The following is a 20,417-nucleotide window of genomic DNA, read 5'->3' on the forward strand; positions in this document are numbered from 1 at the left end:
CCGACTTTAGCAAAGCCAGCTGGAATCTCACGGCCATGCCAGCGTGCATCAGGGCCAGAAGGTAAAGCTTGTCCGACGGCCACCTTCATGGATATGTTCTTGAATTTCTGATGGAGTTCACATGATGTTGACTCCTTGATTCCATCCACGCGGTAGCCGGGGCCGCCCTCTATCATTCTACGTTCATCGTCGGGCGGGGCCTCAGATTCAGCCACGCTGCTTTTCCGCTTAGATGGGGCGCCGGTAATATCAACTGAGGATCTTGCTGGCGCGGTACTCCTCTAAGCTCATCAATCTGCTTCTTTTGCTCGTTAATCCTGGCAAGCAACTGGTTGAACTTGTCATTCTCCTCATCCTGCTGCCGCTTCTTTGCTCTCTCTCGGCTTCTGTAAGTGTCTTGGTCTCTGGCAAACCCAAGCCACCATGGGTAAGAAGGACCGAAGCCTCGTGTTCGTCCTCCATGTTCGTCATTGCCGAGGACCAGTGTGAGCAAATCTTTCTCTCTATCTGCAGTGAACTTTCTTCTTCCCTCCTTAATTTCTTTCACTATCCTTTTCCAATTATCCCTAGGTATCCTAAGATTGTCATTGCAGATGAGGTCCCCTGTTGTTTCATCGTACGACCCATCATGCGCAAGGAACCAATTTCTTGCTTTCAATTCCCAATCATCACGGAGTGGTTCAGGTACGACGCCTTTATCTATCAGATCTTGCTCTTTCTTATCCCACTTTGGGATGGCAGTCTCATAGCCCCCTGGCCCCAGCTTGTGGTGATATATCTTCTTGTCGGCATTTATATTGTTCTTTTCTGATAATGCCTGGGCATCTTCTGACTCCTTGTACTCTTGAAATGCCTTCCAGTGATTCGCCTCCTTGGCTAGATACCCCTCGAATACTGGCACTTTCTGTGTCTTCAGATAGTTTTTCCATAGCTTCTTCTTCCAGCTACGGAACAGTTCGGCCATCTTCTTCAGAGTCCACTGCTTGACTTTGGCCCTCAGTTTGTCTGCGGCGTCTTCATTCTCACATTTTGGCCGGTTGAAATGTGACATGAGATCATTCCAAAGATTATCTTTGTACCTTTCGGCGACATAGTCACTATCGGCTGCCCCTTTGCGCTTGTTCCACCCCCGAACGCTGATCGGGACGTGATCCCTAACGAGAACTCCGCATTGCTTCTTGAATGTGTCAGCAGCATTCTTAGGAAGCTTGGGTTCGCCCGTAGGAAATATCACCTCAAATGCGTAATGCGTCCGTGCATCCAACTTTCTAGTCGGGCCTCGTTTCGTCGTTTTGCTCGATGTGGAGGCCTAAGAGGGAGAAACATTTGTCAAATGAATGTATATGTATACAATATAGAGCTATCTCCAATATTTTTCACAAATTACAAGTGATTGTCGAACTTCATATGTATACCTCGCCGGACTTCTCCTCTTCACCGGCTTCTCCATCAGTGGAGCTATCACCTTCTCCGTCATTGGACCTATCTCCTGCCCCATCGGCTTCATCTTTGTGTCGCTCGACCTCTATTCCAACGTCCTGGTTTAGATATAACGACGGAGATTCAGCTGGTTCAACGTCGGGGCCGTCTTTGATTATATCTTCCAGAAGTTCTTCCTCTTCGAGGTTCCTGATATGTGGATCCATAGTTCTGCAAAAAATGGATTCTCTTAACCTTTGTACCAAAAACCAAAGTAGGAGTACTTTTCCAATTTGAGACTCCTAGATTTCTGCATAGTATTCAAAGTAGGAGTAAATTTCCGATTTGAGCATTCACTAAGCAAAACCAAATCGTAAAATAAAGTAGTATTCAAATTAGCATGCATTCAATTATAAGCTAATACAACATCACTTTTGTCCGTACATCGTCGAATATTATCATTAATACTCCTCGAATACTATCATACATATAGCATCACTAATACATCTAGAACCGTAGCGCCCGACGGGTATCGGCGCGGGCGGTGGACACCCAAAGAGAACGAACCATCACAGGATCATAGCTCCAGTGAGATCCCCAAAGAACCTGCCAGGTATGCTCAAACCTGCCCTCCAACGCAACCATGTAGCGACGGACGTGCTCATCCTCCTCGCTGACACGGTGATGTACCACCTCCGCGGTGTCCGGAAGCCTCGGCACCCTCACTGGCCCACACGACCGCCACCAAACAAGGATCGGGTCAACGACGGGCTGGCTCCTCACCAACCTACGCCCCCCGGAAGGTAGCACCTCCGAATACCAGCCGGGCGGAGCCCAGTCCCGGACAGGGCCCCTCTGATCAAGCAGGTGTCCTCCGCCGAGTCGATGACGAGGATGCGGGATAGGCATCGTAAAATGAACTAAAAAAATAAACTAGTTCTATTAATTTTCTTGCTAAAAATAAACTATTAACACTTAAGCATATACAATAGCAAAATTAAACTATTAACACTTATTTTCATTTTTCTTCTCCTCCTCTTCTTTCTTCTCTTCTCCTCCTCTTCTTTTCTTCTCTTCTCATCCTCTTCTTTTCTTCTTTTCTTATACACTATACACTATATACACTATAGCAAAATTCCTCCTCTCCTTATACACTATACACTATATACACTATACACTTAAGCATATACACTATACAATATACACTTTTTCTTCTTTTCTTCTCCTCCTCTTCTTATTTTCATTTTTCCTAATCTTATTTTCTTATTTTTGTTCATATTTCTTCTTCTTGTAACCCTAACCTAATTCTAAATATTACTAAGCCTAATAATCTAGCACAAACCTAATAACAATAGGAATTAAATGACAAAAAAATCTTTTCTTTTTCTTCTTTTCTTCTCCTTTTTCTTCCTTTCTTCTCTGTTTTCATCTTCTCTTCTCCTTTTTATTCTTTTCTTCTATACTGGCCGGAGTGTTGGGGAGGAGGGGGCAGGGGGCTTACTGGCCGGAGTGTTGGCGAGGAGGACGGCGCGGAGGACGGCGCGACGGCGAGGAGGACGACGCGACGGCGAGGAGGACGGTGCGGCGACGAGGAGGACGGCGCGCCGGCGAGGAGGACGGCGCGGCAGCGAGGAGGACGGCCGACGGCGAGCAGGACGGCGGGCAGCCTGACGGTGTCGGTTACGTTCGTCGTTGTGCCACGCCGGGCAGGAGAACGAGAGGAAGAAGAAGAGAAATGAACGTATTCGGTTGGAAATTTTCGAAGTCCCGCTTATATAGGAGGGGCTTTAGTCCCGGTTGGAGCCACGCCCCGGGACTAAAGACCCCCTTTAGTCCAAGTTGGAGCCACGACCCGGGACTAAAGGCCTCTTTTCGGGGAGACCAAGAGGCGGGAAGCAGGGGGTCTTTAGTCCCGGGGCGTGGCTCCAACCGGGACTAAAGACCCTCCTCGGTTGTACGATAAGTTTAGTCCCACCTCGCCCAGCGAGGGGGACTAACACTTGTTTATAAGCCCCGTCGCAGCTTCTCCATCGAGCTCCTCTCTAAAGCAGGCTTACGGGCCTAAACTCACTGATAATTGTAACTATATTAGAAATTATAGGGAAAATTCAATCTAAATTCAAATGAGAATTTAGCTTGAATTTTCTCTATGATCTCGAATATAGTTTCAATTTTTTTATTTTCATAATTAATAATTTTGACTATCCAAACTATTATCTATTTTGTTATTTTCAATTAAAAACTATGTTTATTAAAAATTCTTTTTGCATATTTGAGAATTTGACAAAACTATGATAATGAAAAGTGTTTACAATTGAATAAATAATGCAAAACTATGTTTTATTTTCATAATTAATAATTTTGACTATCCAAACTATTATCTATTTTGTTATTTTCAATTAAAACTATGTTTATTAAATATTCTTTTTGCATATTTGAGAATTTGACAAAACTATGATAATGAAAAGTGTTTCAAATTGAATAAATAATGCAAAACTATTTTTTATTTTCATAATTAATAATTTTGTCTATCCAAACTATTATCTATTTTGTTATTTTGACTTAATTTGTTATATTTCGTGCATTTACTTTTTTTTTTGAGCTAGTTGACCCTGAAATTGAAAAGCACTACAAATGAACTCTGAAAATATTGAAAGTTGGCATGCTATCATCATTTCACCCACATAGAATGTGTTAAAAAGTTGAGAGGGCTACGACAAAGACTGGATGCAGTTTGTGTACAAAACTGACAATCTCTCTCGAAGTAGCAGGGTTTCGAACGAGAACTCATTTCTTACAAAGAGATTTCTTTTTTTCAAACTTATTTGAACTCCATACTTTTTGTGTTTTCAAAATGCACCATTCAAAGGCACATCACAAAATTTCAACAATTTCAGACTTAATTTGGTATATTTCGTGCATTTACTTATTTTTTTTGAGCTAGATGACCCTGAAATTGAAAAGCACTACAAATGAACTCTGGAAATCTTGAAAGTTTGCATGCTATCATCATTTCACCCACATAGCATGTGTTAAAAAGTTGAGAGGGCTACGACAAAGACTGGATGCAGTTCGTGTACAAAACTGACAATCGCTCTCGAAGTAGTAGGGTTTCGAACGAGAACTCATCTCTTACAAAGGGATTTCATTTTTTTTAAACTTATTTGAAATCCATACTTTTTGTGTGTTCAAAATGCACCATTCAAAGGCACATCACCAAATTTCAACAATTTCTGACTTAATTTGGTATATTTCGTGCATTTACTTATTTTTTTGAGCTAGTTGACCCTGAAATTGAAAAGCACTACAAATGAACTCTCGAAATCTTGAAAGTTGGCATGCTATCATCATTTCACCCACATAGAATGTGTTAAAAAGTTGAGAGGGCTACGACAAACACTGGATGCAGTTCGTGTACAAAACTGACAATCTCTCTCGAAGTAGCAGGGTTTCGAACGAGAACTCATCTCTTACAAAGGGATTTCATTTTTTTATACTTATTTGAACTCCATACTTTTTGTGTGTTCAAAATGAACCATTCAAAGGCACATCACAAAATTTCAACAATTTATGACTTAATTTGGTATATTTCGTGCATTTACTTATTTTTTTTAAGCTAGTTGACCCTGAAATTGAAAAGCACTACAAATGAACTCTGGAAATCTTGAAAGTTGGCATGCTATCATCATTTCACCCACATAGCATGTGTTAAAAAGTTGAGAGGGCTACGACAAAGACTGGATGCAGTTTGTGTACAAAACTGACAATCTCTCTCGAAGTAGCAGGGTTTCGAATGAGAACTCATCTCTTACAAAGGGATTTCATTTTTTTAACTTATTTGAACTCCATACTTTTTGTGTGTTCAAAATACACCATTCAAAGGCACATCATAAAATTTCAACAATTTCTGACTTAATTTGTTATATTTCGTGCATTTACTTTTTTTTTTGAGCTACTTGACCCTGAAATTGAAAAGCACTACAAATGAACTCCGAAAATGTTGAAAGTTGGCATGCTATCATCATTTCACCCACATAGGATGTGTTCAAAAGTTGAGAGGGCTACGACAAAGACTGGATGCAGTTCGTGTACAAAACTGACAATCTCTCTCGAAGTAGCAGGGTTTCGAACAAGAACTCATCTCTTACAAAGGGATTTCATTTTTTTTTAAACTTATTTGAACTCCATAGTTTTTGTGTGTTCAAAATGCACCATTCAAAGGCACATCACAAAATTTCAACAATTTCTGACTTAATTTGTTATATTTCGTGCATTTTCTTATTTTTTTTGAGCTAGTTGACCCTGAAATTGAAAAGCACTACAAATGAACTCTGAAAATGTTGAAAGTTGGCATGCTATCATCATTTCACCCACATAGCATGTGTTAAAAAGTTGAGAGGGCTACGACAAAGACTGGATGCAGTTCGTGTACAAAACTGACAATCTCTATCGAAGTAGCAGGGTTTCGAACGAGAACTCGTCTCTTACAAAGGGATTTCATTTTTTTGAACTTATTTGAACTCAATACTTTTTGTGTGTTCAAAATGCACCATTCAAAGGCACATCACAAAATTTCAACAATTTCTAACTTAATTTGTTATATTTCGTGCATTTACTTATTTTTTTTGAGCTAGTTGACCCTGAAATTGAAAAGCACTACAAATGAACTCTGGAAATGTTGAAAGTTGGCATGCTATCATAATTTCACCCACATAGAATGTGTTAAAAAGTTGAGCGGGCTACGACAAAGACTGGATGCAGTTCGTGTACAAAACTGACAATCTCTATCGAAGTAGCAGGGTTTCGAACGAGAACTCGTCTCTTACAAAGGGATTTCATTTTTTAAAACTTATTTGAACTCCATACTTTTTGTGTGTTCAAAATACACCATTCAAAGGCACATCACAAAATTTCAACAATTTCTGACTTCATTTGTTATATTTCGTGCATTTACTTTTTTTTTGAGCTAGTTGACAATGAAATTGAAAAGCACTACAAATGAACTCTGGAATTGTTGAAAGTTGGCATGCTATCATCATTTCACCCACATAGCATGTGTTAAAAAGTTGAGCCGGCTACGACAAAGACTGGATGCAATTCGTGTACAAATCTGACAATCTCTCTTGAAGTAGCAGGGTTTCGAACGAGAACTCATCTCTTACAAAGGGATTTCATTTTTTTAAACTTATTTGAACTCCATACTTTTTGTGTGTTCAAAATGCGCCATTCAAAGGCACATCACAAAATTTCAATAATTTCTGACTTAATTTGGTATATTTCGTGCATTTACTTTTTTTTGAGCTATTGACCCTGAAATTGAAAAGCACTAGAAATGAACTCTGGAAATCTAGAAAGTTGGCATGCTATCATCATTTCACCCACATAGCATGTGTTAAAAAGTTGAGAGGGCTATGACAAAGACTGGATGCAGTTCGTGTACAAAACTGACAATCTCTCTCGAAGTAGCAGGGTTTCGAACGAGAACTCATCTCTTACAAAGGGATTTCATTTTTTTAACTTATTTGAACTCCATACTTTTTGTGTGTTCAAAATGCACCATTCAAAGGCACATCACAAAATTTCAACAATTTCTGACTTAATTTGGTATATTTCGTGCATTTACTTATTTTTTTTGAGCTAGTTGACCCTGAAATTGAAAAGCACTACAAATGAACTCTGAAAATGTTGAAAGTTGGCATGCTATCATCATTTCACCCACATAGAATTTGTTAAAAAGTTGAGAGGGCTACGACAAAGACTGGATGCACTTCGTGTATAAAACTGACAATCTCTCTCGAAGTAGCAGGGTTTCGAACGAGAACTCATCTCTTACAAAGGGATTTCATTTTTTTTAACTTATTTGAACTCCATACTTTTTGTGTGTTCAAAATGCACCATTCAAAGGCACATCACAAAATTTCAACAATTTCTGACTTAATTTGGTATATTTCGTGCATTTACTTATTTTTTTTGAGCTAGTTGACCCTGAAATTGAAAAGCACTACAAATGAACTCTGAAAATGTTGAAAGTTGGCATGCTATCATCATTTCACCCACATAGCATGTATTAAAAAGTTGAGAGGGATACGACAAAGACTGGATGCAGTTCGTGTACAAAACTGACAATCTCTCTCGAAGTAGCAGGGTTTCGAACAAGAACTCATCTCTTACAAAGGGATTTCATTTTTTTAAAACTTATTTGAACTCCATAGTTTTTGTGTGTTCAAACTGCACCATTCAAAGGCACATCACAAAATTTCAACAATTTCTGACTTAATTTGTTATATTTCATGCATTTACTTCTTTTTTTTGAGCTAGTTGACCCTGAAATTGAAAAGCACTACAAATGAACTCTGAAAATGTTGAAAGTTGGCATGCTATCATCATTTCACCCACATAGCATGTTTTAAAAAGTTGAGAGGGCTACGACAAAGACTGGATGCAGTTCGTGTACAAAACTGACAATCTCTCTCGAAGTAGCAGGGTTTCGAACGAGAACTCGTCTCTTACAAAGGGATTTCATTTTTTTGAACTTATTTGAACTCCATACTTTTTGTGTGTTCAAAATGCACCATTCAAAGGCACATCACAAAATTTCAACAATTTCTAACTTAATTTGTTATATTTCGTGCATTTACTTATTTTTTTTTGAGCTAGTTGACCCTGAAATTGAAAAGCACTACAAATGAACTCTGGAAATGTTGAAAGTTGGCATGCTATCATCATTTCACCCACATAACATGTGTTAAAAAGTTGAGCGGGCTACGACAAAGACTGGATGCAGTTCGTGTACAAAACTGACAATCTCTCTCGAAGTAGCAGGATTTCGAACGAGAACTCGTCTCTTACAAAGGGATTTCATTTTTTAAAACTTATTTGAACTCCATACTTTTTTTGTGTTCAAAATACACCATTCAAAGGCACATCACAAAATTTCAACAATTTCTGACTTCATTTGTTATATTTCGTGCATTTACTTATTTTTTTTGAGCTAGTTGACAATGAAATTGAAAAGCACTACAAATGAACTCTGGAAATGTTGAAAGTTGGCATGCTATCATCATTTCACCCACATAGCATGTGTTAAAAAGTTGAGAGGGCTACGACAAAGACTGGATGCAATTCGTGTACAAATCTGACAATCTCTCTTGAAGTAGCAGGGTTTCGAACGAGAACTCATCTCTTACAAAGGGATTTCATTTTTTTAAAATTATTTGAACTCCATACTTTTTGTGTGTTCAAAATGCACCATTCAAAGGCACATCACAAAATTTCAATAATTTCTGACTTAATTTGGTATATTTCGTGCATTTACTTTTTTTGAACTAGTTGACCCTGAAATTGGAAAGCACTACAAATGAACTCTGGAAATCTTGAAAGTTGGAATGCTATCATCATTTCACCCACATAGCATGTGTTAAAAAGTTGAGAGGGCTATGACAAAGACTGGATGCAGTTCGTGTACAAAACTGACAATCTCTCTCGAAGTAGCAGGGTTTCGAACGAGAACTCATCTCTTACAAAGGGATTTCATTTTTTTAACTTATTTGAACTCCATACTTTTTGTTTGTTCAAAATGCACCATTCAAAGGCACATCACAAAATTTCAACAATTTCTCACTTAATTTGGTATATTTCGTGCATTTACTTTTTTTTTTGAGCTAGTTGACCCTGAAATTGAAAAGCACTAGAAATGAACTCTGAAAATGTTGAAAGTTGGCATGCTATCATCATTTCACCCACATAGCATGTGTTAAAATGTTGAGAGGGCTACGACAAAGACTGGATGCACTTCGTGTACAAAACTGACAATCTCTCTCGAAGTAGCAGGGTTTCGAACGAGAACTCATCTCTTACAAAGGGATTTCATTTTTTTAAACTTATTTGAACTCCATACTTTTTGTGTGTTCAAAATGCACCATTCAAAGGCACATCACAAAATTTCAACAATTTCTGACTTAATTTGGTATATTTCGTGCATTTACTTATTTTTTTTGAGCTAGTTGACCCTGAAATTGAAAAGCACTACAAATGAACTCTGAAAATGTTGAAAGTTGGCATGCTATCATCATTTCACCCACATAGCATGTATTAAAAAGTTGAGAGGGATACGACAAAGACTGGATGCACTTCGTGTACAAAACTGACAATCTCTCTCGAAGTAGCAGGGTTTCGAACGAGAACTCATCTCTTACAAAGGGATTTCATTTTTTTAAACTTATTTGAACTCCATACTTTTTGTGTGTTCAAAATGCACCATTCTAAGGCACATCACAAAATTTCAACAATTTATGACTTAATTTGGTATATTTCGTGCATTTACTTATATTTTTTGAGCTAGTTGACCCTGAAATTGAAAAGCACTACAAATGAACTCTGGAAATCTTGAAAGTTGGCATGCTATCATCATTTCACCCACATAGAATGTGTTAAAAAGTTGAGAGGTCTACGACAAATACTGGATGCAGTTCGTGTACAAAACTGACAATCTCTCTCGAAGTAGCAGGGTTTCGAACGAGAACTCGTCTCTTACAAAGGGATTTCATTTTTTTTAAACTTATTTGAACTCCATACTTTTTGTGTGTTCAAAATGCACCATTCAAAGGCACATCACAAAATTTCAACAATTTCTGACTTCATTTGGTATATTTCGTGCATTTACTTATTTTTTTGAGCTAGTTGACCCTGAAATTGAAAAGCACTACAAATGAACTCTGGAAATCTTGAAAGTTGGCATGCTATTATCATTTCACCCACATAGCATGTGTTAAAAAGTTGAGAGGGCTACGACAAATACTGGATACAGTTCGTGTACAAAACTGACAATCTCTCTCGAAGTAGCACGGTTTCGAACGAGAACTCATCTCTTACAAAGGGATTTCATTTTTTTAAAACTTATTTGAACTCCATACTTCTTGTGTGTTCAAAATGCACCATTCAAAGGCACATCACAAAATTTCAACAATTTCTGACTTAATTTGGTATATTTCGTGCATTTACTTATTTTTTTTGAGCTAGTTGACCCTTAAATTGAAAAGCACTACAAATGAGCTCTGGAAATCTTGAAAGTTGGCATGCTATCATCATTTCACCCACATAGCATGTGTTAAAAAGTTGAGAGGGCTACGACAAATCCTGGATACAGTTCGTGTACAAAACTGACAATCTCTCTCGAAGTAGCACGGTTTCGAACGAGAACTCATCTCTTACAAAGGGATTTCATTCTTTTAACTTATTTGAACTCCATACTTTTTGTGTGTTCAAAATGCACCATTCAATGGCACATCACAAAATTTCAACAATTTCTGACTTAATTTGGTATATTTTGTGCATTTACTTATTTTTTTTGAGCTAGTTGACCCTGAAATTGAAAAGCACTACAAATGAACTCTGAAAATGTTGAAAGTTGGGATGCTATCATCATTTCACCCACATAGCATGTGTTAAAAAGTTGAGAGGCTACGACAAAGACTGGATGCACTTCGTGTACAAAACTGACAATCTCTCTCGAAGTAGCAGGGTTTCGAACGAGAACTCATATCTTACAAAGGGATTTCATTTTTTTTAACTTATTTGAACTCCATACTTTTTGTGTGTTCAAAATGCACCATTCTAAGGCACATCACAAAATTTCAACAATTTATGACTTAATTTGGTATATTTCGTGCATTTACTTATATTTTTTGAGCTAGTTGACCCTGAAATAGAAAAGCACTACAAATGAACTCTGGAAATCTTGAAAGTTGGCATGCTATCATCATTTCACCCACATACAATGTGTTAAAAAGTTGAGAGGGCTACGACAAATACTGGATACAGTTCGTGTACAAAACTGACAATCTCTCTCGAAGTAGCACGGTTTCGAACGAGAACTCATCTCTTACAAAGGGATTTCATTTTTTTAAAACTTATTTGAACTCCATACTTCTTGTGTGTTCAAAATGCACCATTCAAAGGCACATCACAAAATTTCAACAATTTCTGACTTAATTTGGTATATTTCGTGCATTTACTTATTTTTTTTGAGCTAGTTGACCCTGAAATTGGAAAGCACTACAAATGAACTCTGGAAATCTTGAAAGTTGGCATGCTATCATCATTTTACCCACATAGCATGTGTTAAAAAGTTGAGAGGGCTACGACAAATCCTGGATACAGTTCGTGTACAAAACTGACAATCTCTCTCGAAGTAGCACGGTTTCGAACGAGAACTCATCTCTTACAAAGGGATTTCATTCTTTTAACTTATTTGAACTCCATACTTTTTGTGTGTTCAAAATGCACCATTCAATGGCACATCACAAAATTTCAACAATTTCTGACTTAATTTGGTATATTTTGTGCATTTACTTATTTTTTTTGAGCTAGTTGACCCTGAAATTGAAAAGCACTACAAATGAACTCTGAAAATGTTGAAAGTTGGCATGCTATCATCATTTCACCCACATAGCATGTGTTAAAAAGTTGAGAGGCTACGACAAAGACTGGATGCACTTCGTGTACAAAACTGACAATCTCTCTCGAAGTAGCAGGGTTTCGAACGAGAACTCATCTCTTACAAAGGGATTTCATTTTTTTTAACTTATTTGAACTCCATACTTTTTGTGTGTTCAAAATGCACCATTCTAAGGCACATCACAAAATTTCAACAATTTATGACTTAATTTGGTATATTTCGTGCATTTACTTATATTTTTTGAGCTAGTTGACCCTGAAATAGAAAAGCACTACAAATGAACTCTGGAAATCTTGAAAGTTGGCATGCTATCATCATTTCACCCACATACAATGTGTTAAAAAGTTGAGAGGGCTACGACAAATACTGGATACAGTTCGTGTACAAAACTGACAATCTCTCTCGAAGTAGCAGGGTTTCGAACGAGAACTCGTCTCTTACATAGGGATTTCATTTTTTTAAAACTTATTTGAACTCCATACTTTTTGTGTGTTCAAAATGCACCATTCAAAGGCACATCACAAAATTTCAACAATTTCTGACTTCATTTGGTATATTTCGTGCATTTACTTATTTTTTTGAGCTAGTTGACACTGAAATTGAAAAGCACTACAAATGAACTCTGGAAATCTTGAAAGTTGGCATGCTATCATCATTTCACCCACATAGCATGTGTTAAAAAGTTGAGAGGGCTACGACAAATACTGGATACAGTTCGTGTACAAAACTGACAATCTCTCTCGAAGTAGCACGGTTTCGAACGAGAACTCCTCTTACAAAGGTATTTCATTTTTTTAAAACTTATTTGAACTCCATACTTCTTGTGTGTTCAAAATGCACCATTCAAAGGCACATCACAAAATTTCAACAATTTCTGACTTAATTTGGTATATTTCGTGCATTTACTTATTTTTTTTTGAGCTAGTTGACCCTGAAATTGAAAAGCACTACAAATGAACTCTGGAAATCTTGAAAGTTGGCATCCTATCATCATTTCACCCACATAGAATGTGTTAAAAAGTTGAGAGGGCTACAACAAATCCTGGATACAGTTCGTGTACAAAACTGACAATCTCTCTCGAAGTAGCACGGTTTCGAACGAGAACTCATCTCTTACAAAGGGATTTCATTCTTTTAACTTATTTGAACTCCATACTTTTTGTGTGTTCAAAATGCACCATTCGAAGGCACATCACCAAATTTCAAAAATTTCTGACTTAATTTGGTATATTTTGTGCATTTACTTATTTTTTTTGAGCTAGTTGACCCTGAAATTGAAAAGCACTACAAATGAACTCTGAAAATGTTGAAAGTTGGCATGCTATCATCATTTCACCCACATAGCATGTGTAAAAAGTTGAGAGGGCTACGACAAAGACTGGATGCACTTCGTGAACAAAACTGACAATCTCTCTCGAAGTAGCAGGGTTTCGAACGAGAACTCATCTCTTACAAAGGGATTTCATTTTTTTAACTTATTTGAACTCCATACTTTTTGTGTGTTCAAAATGCAACATTCTAAGGCACATCACAAAATTTCAACAATTTATGACTTAATTTGGTATATTTCGTGCATTTACTTATTTTTTTGAGCTAGTTGACCCTGAAATTGAAAAGCACTACAAATGAACTCTGGAAATCTTGAAAGTTGGCATGCTATCATCATTTCACCCACATAGCATGTGTTAAAAAGTTGAGAGGGCTACGAAAAAGACTGGATGCAGTTCGTGTACAAAACTGACAATCTCTCTCGAAGTAGCAGGGTTTCGAACGAGAACTCATCTCTTACAAAGGGATTTCATTTTTTTAAACTTATTTGAACTCCATACTTTTTTTGTGTTCAAAATTCACCATTCAAAGGCACATCACAAAATTTCAACAATTTCTAACTTAATTTGGTATATTTCGTGCATTTACTTATTTTTTTGAGGTAGTTGACCCTGAAATTGAAAAGCACTACAAATGAACTCTGGAAATCTTGAAAGTTGGCATGCTATCATTATTTCACCCACATAGCATGTGTTAAAAAGTTGAGAGGGCTACGACAAAGACTGGATGCAGTTCTTGTACAAAACTGACAATCTCTCTCGAAGTAGCATGGTTTCGAACGAGAAGTCATCTCTTACAAAGGGATTTCATTTTTTAAACTTATTTGAACTCCATACTTTTTGTGTGTTCAAAATGCACCATTCAAAGGCACATCACAAAATTTCAACAATTTCTGACTTCATTTCTTATATTTCGTGCATTTACTTATTTTTTTTGAGCTAGTTGACCCTGCAATTGAAAAGCACTACAAATGAACTCTAAAAATGTTGAAAGTTGGCATGCTATCATCATTTCACCCACATAGCATGTGTTAAAAAGTTGAGAGGGCTACGACAAAGACTGGATGTAGTTCGTGTACAAAACTAACAATCTCTCTCGAAGTAGCAGGGTTTCGAACGAGAACTCATCTCTTAGAAAGGGATTTCATTTTTTTAAGTTATTTGAACTCCATACTTTTTTTGTGTTCAAAATTCACCATTCAAAGGCACATCACAAAATTTCAACAATTTCTGACTTAATTTGGTATATTTTGTGCATTTACTTATTTTTTTTGAGCTAGTTGACCCTGAAATTGAAAAGCACTACAAATGAACTCTCAAAATGTTGAAAGTTGGGATGCTATCATCATTTCACCCACATAGCATGTGTTAAAAAGTTGAGAGGCTACGACAAAGACTGGATGCACTTCGTGTACAAAACTGACAATCTCTCTCGAAGTAGCAGGGTTTCGAACGAGAACTCATATCTTACAAAGGGATTTCATTTTTTTTAACTTATTTGAGCTCCATACTTTTTGTGTGTTCAAAATGCACCATTCTAAGGCACATCACAAAATTTCAACAATTTATGACTTAATTTGGTATATTTCGTGCATTTACTTATATTTTTTGAGCTAGTTGACCCTTAAATAGAAAAGCACTACAAATGAACTCTGGAAATCTTGAAAGTTGGCATGCTATCATCATTTCACCCACATACAATGTGTTAAAAAGTTGAGAGGGCTACGACAAATACTGGATACAGTTCGTGTACAAAACTGACAATCTCTCTCGAAGTAGCACGGTTTCGAACGAGAACTCATCTCTTACAAAGGGATTTCATTTTTTTAAAACTTATTTGAACTCCATACTTCTTGTGTGTTCAAAATGCACCATTCAAAGGCACATCACAAAATTTCAACAATTTCTGACTTAATTTGGTATATTTCGTGCATTTACTTATTTTTTTTGAGCTAGTTGACCCTGAAATTGAAAAGCACTACAAATGAACTCTGGAAATCTTGAAAGTTGGCATGCTATCATCATTTTACCCACATAGCATGTGTTAAAAAGTTGAGAGGGCTACGACAAATCCTGGATACAGTTCGTGTACAAAACTGACAATCTCTCTCGAAGTAGCACGGTTTCGAACGAGAACTCATCTCTTACAAAGGGATTTCATTCTTTTAACTTATTTGAACTCCATACTTTTTGTGTGTTCGAAATGCACCATTCAATGGCACATCACAAAATTTCAACAATTTCTGACTTAATTTGGTATATTTTGTGCATTTACTTATTTTTTTTGAGCTAGTTGACCCTGAAATTGAAAAGCACTACAAATGAACTCTGAAAATGTTGAAAGTTGGCATGCTATCATCATTTCACCCACATAGCATGTGTTAAAAAGTTGAGAGGCTACGACAAAGACTGGATGCACTTCGTGTACAAAACTGACAATCTCTCTCGAAGTAGCAGGGTTTCGAACGAGAACTCATCTCTTACAAAGGGATTTCATTTTTTTTAACTTATTTGAGCTCCATACTTTTTGTGTGTTCAAAATGCACCATTCTAAGGCACATCACAAAATTTCAACAATTTATGACTTAATTTGGTATATTTCGTGCATTTACTTATATTTTTTGAGCTAGTTGACCCTGAAATAGAAAAGCACTACAAATGAACTCTGGAAATCTTGAAAGTTGGCATGCTATCATCATTTCACCCACATACAATGTGTTAAAAAGTTGAGAGGTCTACGACAAATACTGGATGCAGTTCGTGTACAAAACTGACAATCTCTCTCGAAGTAGCAGGGTTTCGAACGAGAACTCGTCTTTTACATAGGGATTTCATTTTTTTTAAACTTATTTGAACTCCATACTTTTTGTGTGTTCAAAATGCACCATTCAAAGGCACATCACAAAATTTCAACAATTTCTGACTTCATTTGGTATATTTCGTGCATTTACTTATTTTTTTGAGCTAGTTGACACTGAAATTGAAAAGCACTACAAATGAACTCTGGAAATCTTGAAAGTTGGCATGCTATCATCATTTCACCCACATAGCATGTGTTAAAAAGTTGAGAGGGCTACGACAAATACTGGATACAGTTCGTGTACAAAACTGACAATCTCTCTCGAAGTAGCACGGTTTCGAACGAGAACTCCTCTTACAAAGGTATTTCATTTTTTTAAAACTTATTTGAACTCCATACTTCTTGTGTGTTCAAAATGCACCATTCAAAGGCACATCACAAAATTTCAACAATTTCTGACTTAATTTGGTATATTTCGTGCATTTACTTATTTTTTTTGAGCTAGTTGACCCTAAAATTGAAAAGCACTACAAATGAACTCTGGAAATCTTGAAAGTTGGCATCCTATCATCATTTCACCCACATAGCATGTGTTAAAAAGTTGAGAGGGCTACAACAAATCCTGGATACAGTTCGTGTACAAAACTGACAATCTCTCTCGAAGTAGCACGGTTTCGAACGAGAACTCATCTCTTACAAAGGGATTTCATTCTTTTAACTTATTTGAACTCCATACTTTTTGTGTGTTCAAAATGCACCATTCGAAGGCACATCACCAAATTTCAAAAATTTCTAACTTAATTTGGTATATTTTGTGCATTTACTAATTTTTTTTGAGCTAGTTGACCCTGAAATTGAAAAGCACTACAAATGAACTCTGAAAATGTTGAAAGTTGGCATGCTATCATCATTTCACCCACATAGCATGTGTAAAAAGTTGAGAGGGCTACGACAAAGACTAGATGCACTTCGTGTACAAAACTGACAATCTCTCTCGAAGTAGCAGGGTTTCGAACGAGAACTCATCTCTTACAAAGGGATTTCATTTTTTTAACTTATTTGAACTCCATACTTTTTGTGTGTTCAAAATGCAACATTCTAAGGCACATCACAAAATTTCAACAATTTATGACTTAATTTGGTATATTTCGTGCATTTACTTATTTTTTTGAGCTAGTTGACCCTGAAATTGAAAAGCACTACAAATGAACTCTGGAAATCTTGACAGTTGGCATGCTATCATCATTTCACCCACATAGCATGTGTTAAAAAGTTGAGAGGGCTACGAAAAAGACTGGATGCAGTTCGTGTACAAAACTGACAATCTCTCTCGAAGTAGCAGGGTTTCGAACGAGAACTCATCTCTTACAAAGGGATTTCATTTTTTTAAACTTATTTGAACTCCATACTTTTTTTGTGTTCAAAATTCACCATTCAAAGGCACATCACAAAATTTCAACAATTTCTGACTTAATTTGGTATATTTCGTGCATTTACTTATTTTTTTGAGGTAGTTGACCCTGAAATTGAAAAGCACTACAAATGAACTCTGGAAATCTTGAAAGTTGGCATGCTATCATTATTTCACCCACATAGCATGTGTTAAAAAGTTGAGAGGGCTACGACAAAGACTGGATGCAGTTCTTGTACAAAACTGACAATCTCTCTCGAAGTAGCATGGTTTCGAACGAGAAGTCATCTCTTACAAAGGGATTTCATTTTTTAAACTTATTTGAACTCCATACTTTTTGTGTGTTCAAAATGCACCATTCAAAGGCACATCACAAAATTTCAACAATTTCTGACTTCATTTCTTATATTTCGTGCATTTACTTATTTTTTTTGAGCTAGTTGACCCTGCAATTGAAAAGCACTACAAATGAACTCTAAAAATGTTGAAAGTTGGCATGCTATCATCATTTCACCCACATAGCATGTGTTAAAAAGTTGAGAGGGCTACGACAAAGACTGGATGTAGTTCGTGTACAAAACTAACAATCTCTCTCGAAGTAGCAGGGTTTCGAACGAGAACTCATCTCTTAGAAAGGGATTTCATTTTTTTAAGTTATTTGAACTCCATACTTTTTGTGTGTTCAAAATGCACCATTCAAAGACACATCACAAAATTTAAACAATTTCTGACTTCATTTGTCATATTTCGTGCATTTACTTATTTTTTTGTGCTAGTTGACCCTGAAATTGAAAATCACTACAAATGAACTCTGGAAATCTTGAAAGTTGGAATGCTATCATCATTTCACCCACATAGCATGTGTTAAAAAGTTGAGAGGGCTATGACAAAGACTGGATGCAGTTCGTGTACAAAACTGACAATCTCTCTCGAAGTAGCAGGGTTTCGAACGAGAACTCATCTCTTACAAAGGGATTTCATTTTTTTAACTTATTTGAAATCCATACTTTTTGTGTGTTCAAAATGCAACATTCTAAGGCACATCACAAAATTTCAACAATTTCTGACTTAATTTGGTATATTTCGTGCATTTACTAATTTTTTTGAGCTAGTTGACCCTGAAATTGAAAAGCACTACAAATGAACTCTAAAAATGTTGAAAGTTGGCATGCTATCATCATTTCACCCACATAGCATGTGTTAAAAAGTTGAGAGGGCTACGACAAAGACTGGATGCAGTTCGTGTACAAAACTGACAATCTCTCTCGAAGTAGCAGGGTTTCGAACGAGAACTCATCTCTTACAAAGGGATTTCATTTTTTTTAAACTTATTTGAACTCCATACTTTTTGTGTGTTCAAAATGCACCATTCAAAGGCACATCACAAAATTTCAACAATTTCTGACTTAATTTGGTATATTTCGTGCATTTACTTATTTTTTTTGAGGTAGTTGACCCTGAAATTGAAAAGCACTACAAATGAACTCTGAAAATGTTGAAAGTTGGCATGCTATCATCATTTCACCCACATAGCATGTGTTAAAAAGTTGAGAGGGCTACGACCAAGACTGGATGCAGTTCGTGTACAAAACTGACAATCTCTCTCGAAGTAGCAGGGTTTCGAACGAGAACTCATCTCTTACAAAGGGATTTCATTTTTTTTAGCTTATTTGAACTCCATACTTTTTGTGTGTTCAAAATGCAACATTCTAAGGCACATCACAAAATTTCAACAATTTATGACTTTATTTGGTATATTTCGTGCATTTACTTATTTTTTTTGAGCTAGTTGACCCTAAAATTGAAAAGCACTACAAATGAACTCTGAAAATGTTTAAAGTTGGCATGCTATCATCATTTCACCCACATAGCATGTGTTAAAAAGTTGAGAGGGCTACGACAAAGACTGGATGCAGTTCGTGTACAAAACTGACAATCTCTCTCGAAGTAGCAGGGTTTCGAACGAGAACTCATCTCTTACAAAGGGATTTCATTTTTTTAAACTTATTTGAACTCCATACTTTTTGTGTGTTCAAAATGCACCATTCAAAGGCAAATCACAAAATTTGTACAATTTCTGACTTAATTTGGTATATTTCGTGCATTTACTTATTTTTTTGAGCTAGTTGACCCTGAAATTGAAAAGCACTACAAATGAACTGTGGAAATCTTGAAATTTGGCATGCTATCATTATTTCACCCACATAGCATGTGTTAAAAAGTTGAGAGGGCTACGACAAAGACTGGATGCAGTTCTTGTACAAAACTGACAATCTCTCTCGAAGTAGCACGGTTTCGAACGAGAAGTCATCTCTTACAAAGGGATTTCATTTTTTTAACTTATTTGAACTCCATACTTTTTGTGTGTTCAAAATGCACCATTCAAAGGCACATCACAAAATTTCAACAATTTCTGACTTCATTTCTTATATTTCGTGCATTTACTTATTTTTTTTGAGCTAGTTGACCCTGAAATTGAAAAGCACTACAAATGAACTCTAAAAATGTTGAAAGTTGGCATGCTATCATAGTTTCACCCACATAGCATGTTTTAAAAAGTTGAGAGGGCTACGACAAAGACTGGATGCAGTTCGTGTACAAAACTGACAATCTCTCTCGAAGTAGCAGGGTTTCGAACGAGAACTCATCTCTTACAAAGGGATTTCATTTTTTTTAACTTATTTGAACTCCATACTTTTTGTGTGTTCAAAATGCAACATTCTAAGGCACATCACAAAATTTCAACAATTTAAGACTTCATTTGGTATATTTCGTGCATTTACTTATTTTTTTTGAGCTAGTTGACCCTGAAATTGAAAAGCACTACAAATGAACTCTGAAAATGTTTAAAGTTGGCATGCTATCATCATTTCACCCACATAGCATGTGTTAAAAAGTTGAGAGGGCTACGACAAAGACTGGATGTAGTTCGTGTACAAAACTGACAATCTCTCTCGAAGTAGCAGGGTTTCGAACGAGAACTCATCTCTTACAAAGGGATTT

The sequence above is a fragment of the Hordeum vulgare genome, chromosome 6H (genome assembly GCF_904849725.1).
Source record: "Hordeum vulgare subsp. vulgare chromosome 6H, MorexV3_pseudomolecules_assembly, whole genome shotgun sequence".
NCBI classification, from domain to species: domain Eukaryota; kingdom Viridiplantae; phylum Streptophyta; class Magnoliopsida; order Poales; family Poaceae; genus Hordeum; species Hordeum vulgare.